The sequence below is a fragment of the Castor canadensis genome, chromosome 14 (assembly GCF_047511655.1).
Source record: "Castor canadensis chromosome 14, mCasCan1.hap1v2, whole genome shotgun sequence".
NCBI classification, from domain to species: Eukaryota; Metazoa; Chordata; class Mammalia; order Rodentia; family Castoridae; genus Castor; species Castor canadensis.
This window is the reverse complement of record NC_133399.1, coordinates 14,817,459-14,826,861: the sequence shown is the minus strand read 5'-3', so window position 1 is coordinate 14,826,861 and position 9,403 is coordinate 14,817,459. Positions and strand designations below refer to the sequence as shown.

The 9,403-nt window shown below is 39.2% G+C and overlaps 1 non-coding gene across 1 annotated transcript; it reads right to left on the bottom strand.

Annotated features, from left to right (window-relative positions):
* Window positions 1-283: 283 nt before the first annotated feature.
* On the bottom strand, window positions 284-385 carry LOC141417010 (U6 spliceosomal RNA). Its single transcript, XR_012441644.1, has one exon. It is a non-coding gene; the product is annotated as a U6 spliceosomal RNA (small nuclear RNA).
* Between the last annotated feature and the right edge of the window lie 9,018 nt (window positions 386-9,403).

Genomic DNA, 9,403 nt, shown 5'->3' with positions numbered 1-9,403 from the left:
AATAGGCTGAAAGCAGGTCATCTCTAGAGTGAGAATGAGGGTGGTCAACAACCCAGTCCTGTCATGTATAACATTTGATTGCCATGCCCTTGAATTTCTCCCCACTCTATTAACCACCCTGATACACTGATGTGAACAGACACTTTTCTATTGCTTTTTTCTGATTGTCATTAAGCTTGTTCATTGATATTCTGTGCAAGGACTGTTATCTGGTGTTCCTTTTGTCACAGTATTGGAAATAGACACGTTTATAGGCAGATACCTGCATTGTTTAGTACTTTTCTCACATATGGAACGCTTCACTAAATTACATGTCCTCCTTGCACAGGGGCCATGCTCATCTCTGAATCATTCCAATTTTAGCATATGTTCTGCTGAAGAGAACACTTCTGCAGCATTTTGACATCTTCCTTCCTAGATCTCCTAGGCTTGCTTTTATGTTTATACCCTAAATCAGCAACATTACCCAGATCATAGAAGTTATGAACACCAGTAAGCAAGTTCCTAGAAAACATGTGAGAAATCCTTGACACTTCAAGTGTGAACCTTGAATTCTGGTAGACAGAGGTGTCTTCATGGTTGGTTCAAGTAAACAAGTCCCACTGTGAGATACTGTGTGCTGTATGACAATGACACTTTACATGGGCCACCAAGGAAATCTCTACTGTATAGGGACAATGATTGTGGAGCCCAGGATGAAATTTATGTCATGGTCATACAGGCTTAAGCTCACCTGTTTCTCCATGGAGAGAGACTTAAGGTTGATCCCACTGAATGGAATTTATAATTAGTTTAAAATAGCAATTTTTGTGTTTACATAGCAAACTACACATCATTTGTCCTGAAGCATGAATTCAGTCTTTCTCTGTCACTTAGGCAGTAAAAACATCCTGGGGCACATGAAGTGGGAGGAAGTGGGGAACACTTTCAGTCACCACTGGGGAACTCAGAGAAGCCCATTGCAGAAGTCATACTATGCTTTGTGTTTCTTTCATTATAACCTCACGAGGATGACAAAAGATAGAATCACTCCTTCCTCATTTGACAGGGAATTCTGAGACTTAAAAGTTGTGTGAATCATCCAAGATTACACAGCATTGAAGAACCAGCCTTCCAATATAGGTCAGTTTTTTTTTTCATGGAACTGGGGTTTGAACTCAGGACTTTGCACCTGCAAAGCAGGTGCTCTACTGCTTGAGCCACACCTCCAGTCATTTACTCACCACCTTCCCTTCATACATCCACTGTTTTTCTTAAAAGTTTTGAGCCAGGTACCAGTGGCTCCTGCCTATAATCCTAGCTACTCAGGAGGTAGAGATCAAGAGGATCAGGTTTGAAGCCAGCCCAGGAAAGTAGTTTGCAAGACCCTATCTCAAAAAAAACCAACACAAAAAATGGCTGGTGGAGTGCCTCAGGTGTAGGCCCTGAGTTCAAACCTCAGTACCCACACCCCCAAAAAACTTTTTTTGAGACAGGAACTCAGTATGTAGCCTAGGCTGGACTCGAAGACTCAGTCTTCCTACCTCCACCTTCCAAGTGCTGGTATTATAGGTGGGTGCTACCAAGCCTGCCCAAATCTCTAACTCTTGAATATTCCATTACCGTTATCATTGGTTCTCTGTTTCTGTCTCTCTCATTGTCTCTTTTTCCCCAGAGTCTTCCCTAGCTCAGAAAGCATCAAGTCAAGGTAAATTCTTTGGAAGTATTCTTGCCTCCACTTTCTTTTTTCACACTCCATGTCAAATCCACCAGCAAGGCAAGGTTGGCTCTCTGTCCAAAGTGTATCTATAACCTGGCCCTTCTCACTGCCTCTACTACTACCATCCTGGTTTAGGTGATCATCCTCATACATGGATGGTTTTCACAGTTTCTGAGCTGTTATCCCCACCTCCAGCCCTCCTCATCTACCCCGCATTCTCAATAACGATTGAAGTTGAGCCTTTCCTCCACTCAGAACTGTGGTATGGCTTCCTGTCCTACTTAGTAAATAATCAAACATTCTTACTGAGCCCCAAACCCTTCTTAGGCGAGCCGGCTACGCCCGACACCCTAGGCCTCCAGGATGGTGTGGCGCTCCTCGGGAGAGAAGTCCATGGAGAAGGGGTGACCTGCAGGATGTGCCGCTTGAAGGTGCTCAACTTGAGCGTGGCCAGCGCGCCCCCGCACACCGCGCACACCTGGCCGCGCTGCGCGCTGGCCTCCGTCGTCGTCCATCAGGTAGGTGTCGCCCCGCCAGCGCGGCTGGTTGTTCCGCAGCTGCTCCCGGCTGCGGGGCGGCGGGGAGGTGGCAGCGGTCGCGGAGGAAAGGCCAGTCCCCCGGACTCCTGGCCGTTCCCATCATCCTCCTCTTCCACTGCTGGCCCGGAGCCGCCCCTACCGCCACCACTCCAGCTCCGGTGTCCCCGCCGGGCTCCATGCGCTGCGCTGCGGAGCGGGGCCCCGGGGCGCATACATCGTCCATGGATTGGAGATAGATTGTGGTAGATACGTAAAACAGAATACTATACATCAATGAGAATGAACAGACATATTTCATTAACTGAAGTAAGCCAGACTCGTAACAACACAGTTGTGAATAAATCATGTATGATTCCATTTATACAAAGGACAGAATGTGCCAAACTAATCTATGGTTTTGAAAGCCATAATGATAACACTTGTGACCAGAAGGTGGTTTCTGGGTTCTTGACAATGCATTTACAGTCCTTATTGCATATACCCTGAAGGGGTATCCCCGAGCATATGGATATCTATTTTTAGTTTTTTGAAGAATCTCAACAGACACTCTTAATGCTCTGTTATATATCTATGTATCTACATATCTATATATCATATTTCCTTAATCCATTCATCAGTTGTAGGGCATCTGGGTTGTTTAGTTTCTACAGCTTGGCTATTGTCAATGGTGTTGCAATAAACATGGATGTGTGGACCAGAGTTTAGCTCTAGCAGTAGAGCACCTGCTTGGCAAGTGCAAGTCCCTGAGTTCAAACCCCAGTCATACTAAAAAAACGTTAAACATGAGAATGGAAATGGTTCTATTGTATCCTGATTTACAATGCATTCTTTCTCAATCTGAGTGCTGGTTGTACATAATGTTTGTAAAAATGTCTTAAGCTACAAGCTTATGTGTATTTTACATATGTGTGTGTGTATATATATATATAATAATATAATAATTCAGTGAAAAGTTTAAGAGAAAATAAAAATAACAATAATTCATAAAAATATTTTACTAATCAAACATATCCAGCAGATTTATCAAATTTAATTTAACTGAAATAAATTTGATTAATTGCATTCAAGAAGCTTAATTATTTACTATCATTGTAAGGTATTCAAAAAGAGTAAAACGAAAATGCTAGACAGCACACCTGACACACCATAAGGAAATAAGGAGAAACCATTTGAAATAATAAACAACAATGTATATACTGATTTTCAACCATTACGATACCATAAATTGTAAAAATGTACCATTATGTTATATAAACTAGCTAGAAAGGAAAACACTCCAATCACTCTATGCTACCTATTGTAAAAGTAACTTCATTTAAGAGATATTAACTTAAGTTTTTTTCAAAAGCATGTCTTAGAATGAATGAGAAAATGTCCCATAACAGACAGCAAGCACTGCATACAGTGAGATGAGGAATAAGTCTACAAGGCAGGTGAACTCTGGGAAGGATTTTTGTAGGACAAAAGTGGTCCCTGGAGGGTAGAAAGAAAGAAGTTCTAAGCTGGAAGGCAAGGTTTTTCTTAGCTAATAAAGTTATAGAAACAGAAGTGCAGAGGCAGCAATGTACCCAGCACTATGTAGAGGCAGCAAGAACGGAGCCTCATTAGGGTCAGGGTGGGTCTTAGGTAATATCTAGAGATACATGTGGATGGCGGAGTGAGGCCAGCTACAGAGGGGTTGGAATTCCAACAAAAACACTTTGGCCAGAATTCAGTTGGCACCAGGGTCAGTTTTTGGAGAGGGACAAGGCAGGATAAAGGTAATATTTGAGGAAGTTTATCTTGCTTGGTAGATGGGGAAGACTACAAGTAGAGAAAGAAATTATTGCTGAAACACAGGTGTGAAGTGATGACACCTTGGGCTAGAATGCCGGCATGAAGGGTAAATTTAATAAAATTCCTACAATATATCTTTATTGTACACACTCCCTGTATAGAAATACATTGAATGTAATGAGCACAATTTTCTAAAAAGAAACTACATGCTTTATGTACTTGACTTAAGTTTGGAAGTTTGAACATATTTGTGATGTACAAATAGAATATCTTGCATAAGATATGAGTGAGTATTCCTCACTTTTTCTAAGGAAATACATTCTAGCTTTATCTTCAAGTTTCTTAAGACATAAAGTTTCTAAACACCTCGCTAAAGATCTACCTTTATCAGGTTACACATGACAAGTCTCCAGGTGTGGAGATATGTCCAGGTATGGAAATATGGCTCAAATTGTACCTAGAAATCACTGGGCCCTGAGTTCAAATGCCAGTAACACCAATGGGGGAAAAAGCAAAGCACTTATAATCTTTATACTAATTTAAAACCATAATGTTGAGGATCCAAGATGGCAACTAGGTCACAGAAGCAGACAACATGAGCTCTGAGATTCCACAACCTCATTGAGATGTTGGAGCCACACTTGGAAGAAATAAAACAGCAAAGAGAATAAAAACTTCAACACCCTAAGCCCCTAGACTGTGGAACGCTTCTCCATACCAGGTTACACTGAGAAAACTGGAGACACTGGCTCCAAACTTGCTTGGGAGATATTCGGCAGACAAAACAGGTGAGCACCAACCATCACATGGTATTCCCCTAGCCAGACCTAGGACAAACCAGCATGGCCCCTTTGGCCAACGCAAACAAAACAAAACAAAAACTGAACAATAAACAAGGAACTGAAAACTAACACACAGCAGAGGGAAGAAGTTGCCAAAAGTGCACCAGAGAAGAGGGGAAGGCAAGGTGCTCATCTCTGCACAAACTTACAGTAAACAAAGGCTGAAAAGTCAGAAGGGCTGAGAGTGGGCAGGTGACAAGCCACTGCCTGAAATAGAGCAGGTAGTGGTCCACAAAGCTCATCTCCTGAGCCAGTGAGCAACATCCAAAGTCAAACGATGCTACAAAATTGAAAAACAATCAGCAAACCTTCACAACACACTGGCAGCACGGGCCCACTGAGGAATCACTGACCTTGCCCCAGAAAAAGGGGGCAAGGCAAAGAAACAAGCCCTGAGTAATCAAGCACAGTGAAAACCCAACTCCAAAGCAGGACAGCTGGTGGACAACAGAGCTGATTTGGGAACCTGAGGACAACATACAAACTTAAACGGCCACATGTCACTGAGGGAGGAGCTGACCAAGCAGCTGCCTCTGAAAGACAAAAGAAAAAGAAAAAAAACTACCCAATCACCTGGTAAGACTACAACATAGCTTACTAACACCAGGATTGGATGCTGGAGGAGTAACACCAGAACAAACTGAGAATGAAATTCTATTGTTCTTGAACCTATAATTTTTTATTTCTTTGTTTGTTCTGTTTCTTGTTTGTGTTTGCTTGTTCACCTCTTCAAGTTGAATTCTTTGGGTTTTTGTTGTTGTTAGTTCTACTATTGCGAATTAGCAAATACTAAATTACACCCAGACCAGGGGCAGAAATAAAACACACACACACACTTAGCTACAAACCCAATACAGCCTCAAAACAAAATTCAAATAAGGGAAAGAAAACAGGTGACTGAAACTACATCTAGCCTATCAAGAACATAGTTGCACAATACCAAGTGCAACCATTTTCCCCCAAAAAATAATTTATTACAGGATTCAGAGGGAAATGAACAAAATGGATACCCAGTTCTGGACTCCAACAAAACAAAGATAAACAGCTCCAAGGAACCCAACGATGCCCACAAGAACAACCTCAAAGAAGAAATTCTGCAAATAATCACTGAGAATTTCATGGAGATGTTACTATACTGGCTAACCAAAATGTACAAGAGTCACTCTAGAAATTTCAAGACACCAAAAATAAAGAATACGAGAAAGCACAGAAACAAATAAATGAACTCATAGGAACCCTAAATATACACCAAAGTGAAACAGAGAACACTATAAGTAGAGAAATACATGAATTAAAGAGGTTAGTAAGGCTCAGAAAACCAAAAAATCATGTGTTCTTCCTCATATTCAGACTTTAGTTCTAGGGCAAAGGCAGTAATGCTGTTGGACTTGGGTCACATGTTAAAAGGAGAGCACATATGGGAGGAATGAGGATTGGTAGGAAACCGAAAACTTAAAAGTGTTTGATATTCCTACCTCAGAGGAGCTGATGCAGTAACCTTAAAGCAACAGTGGTCAATATGGGAAGGTGACCAGGAAGTAGTGAAGAGGTCAGGTAGAGATGAATCAATTTGGGTTGTAATACACTTGCTCATGGAAGCAATGCTAGGAATCTCTCTGTATAGCTATCCTTATCTTGACTAGCAAAAATGCTTTGGCTTTCTTATTTTTGCTTATGTATTCTCTTCAACAAAATTGGAGAATAGGGCAGAACAGGTTCTGCCTGGAAGCGGGGGTGGGGTGGGGAGGGGAAGAGAAGGGGCAGTGACAGGGGGGAGAAATGACCCAAACAGTGTATGCACATATGAATAAATGAATAAACAGAAAAAAAAATAAAATAGATAAATAAAACTAGAATATTTCCTAAAGTGTCTTGTTCAATGAAATGGAGCAAAATCAGCATTGCCTTCATTCTTGACTTATGAAAATGGTTGTTATCTATCTTTATGAAAAATCTCAAGCACAAGAAGCTTTAGGATTCTTTTAATTTATAAACAGTAAAGAAACTACTTGTACATTAAATTTGGAATCAGATTTATAGCATGGAGTCATTACCTTTAGCCACAATGCCATTGTGTAATATTACTGGCACAGCAAAAGAGACAACTAGACTCTATTTTTCTTTGGGAATTCTATGGATTGTAAGATCAGAAAACTGGCCGTTGTCTCTCCATTACTAGAAGTAGAAAAAATTAAAGGGAATAACAAGTCTGGCATTGGGCAATAGAATTATTTATTAATGCAAAATCTTCTAACTCGTGTTCTCATGGAACACCTGTGTTTGTAAGTCTTAGTAACTGCAATAGGCACTAAACATATCCCTTAGAAGGTGTAATTTAGAGAACTACACATATTATAACGTCCTGCAGTGCAATCATGCTAGTGCTTAGGAAAAAGGAAACGCTTTGAGAAACTGGCCACAACTAAAAGAAATAAGGTAATTTTTAACAGGTCAACAATGGAAAACTTACTCTCTACCTATGAAACATGATAATTTCAGAAAACAATTTGATGACATTTTCCAGTTCTCCTCTGCAATGTGTCCATAGACATGGTTGTAAATGCTGTTTACTAATTTTCAAAAGCACTCTACCACTTGAGCCGGGCACCCAAGCCTTTTCATTTATATTTTGGCTTTGAGATAGGGTCTTGGTAACATTGCCCAGGCTGCCCTCCACTCTCAATCCTCCAGAGTAGCTGGGATCACAGACATGGTCCGTCATGCCTGGCCCTAATCATGGTCTATATGTCTGTCATATTTATATAAGAAAACTATAATTATTCTTTTATTTTTTTATGAATTTATTGAGATATGATCTGCTCTTCTCTATTTCCTAACATTTATGAAGTAACTTAGCTTCATTTTACAGAATAATTTTTTTTCTAAATACTGAATTCTTAATTCCTTTAATAAGTTTTGATCCTCTGGAATTCCTCAAATTTTTCCCAGTTCTTGTGACAAACAAGGAATACTTAAAAAAAAACAGAAACAAAAACTAAAAATTTATCAAAGGATAGCATTTTTCCATTGATTATATCAGCCATTGCAAAAGATACTTTTTTGTTGCTTTTTGATTGTACTGGGGTTTGAACACCACAAGACTACCTGCTTGTGAGACAGGCACTCTAACACTTGAGCCATGCCTCCAGTCCTCTAAAGATATATTAATAGTGCTCAAGTTTAGAACATCTTAGCATTATACACCTTCTGTTACTCATAACTAATCTATTTTACTACTTTAAGCATAATAATTTGATCTCTCCAGAGTCATTAACATTCAGTCCTTTAAAAAAATTCCATTTTCTTTGAAAGAACTGGGATTTGAACTCAGGAGTTTGTACAAATGACATTCTCTAAAGCATTTTTCTTTTTTTGAACAATGGCCAATATGACAAGGCACAATGCAACTAATCTGACTTGCCTTCATTTGTCCCCCATTGTCCTCTATAATACATCCTCTGCAAAGTGCTATCCACTTTTCAAAATGGGAAGTAGTGTTGGATTGACTGGCTTAGCGATCTGTTTCAGGCACTTTCAAATCACCTTAGTTTCATGAAGATATAACAAGTTAGAAATTACTTACTCACAAATAACTAAAACACATAGAAAATAACTATGTTAAACCTAAATCAACACATAACATAGGACTGCTATCCTTGAGAAATTAAATTAGTATTTCTAGCTGGAGAAATTCCAATCCTGGAACTCTCTAATTAAGCTGAGAAACACAGCTGAGCTGAGGAGACTGAAGCAGCTAGAATCTAAAGTGCAATATTACAGAAAGAAGGGATGTTTGAAAGCAAAAACCTCCAAATATTTGCATAGGAGATCCCTTGAATCTAGGCATGTAAAATAAACTTTATGAAATCAAGAGAAAAATACTGTCCACAGTGGAACAATTACTTGAGATAAGGTAAAAATTCCTAGATATGGCATAGGACCAGTAATTACATGACATTTTTTTTGTCAGAGTGGAGTGACCTTGTCAAAAACTTGATGAAATTAGTAGATACTACAGAAGGCCCACACCTTATAATTATGAATAAATTATCTCTAAAATAGTCTAACAATATTCTAATAAATTATCTCTAAAGACATTTTTAACTACTCTATAATACCTGAAAAAACAAGTGTCAATCAAATCTTCAAGTAATTCAATTCCTGGACATATAAAGTCTAATAATCTTCAGCAATACAACAAAATGCAGTAGTCAAAATCAGTGTAACATTAGCAATATCTAACCAAAATCCATAATCAATAGCCATACAAAGAAGCAGTAAAACATGACCTATAACTAGCCAACTGAAAAAGCATGGAAATTATAGAAATGGCAGCATCAACATTCAATATCACTAGTTATTAGGAGAATGTAAATTAAAACCACAATGTGATAAAAATAAATTGATTAGAATGACAATAACAAATGTTAGTAAGAATGTGGACCAACTGAAACTCATACAATGCTGATACACATGTGAGATGGTTCAATCACCTTGGAAAACAGCCTGATACTTTCACATGACCTGTAAATTTTACTCTTAATCAT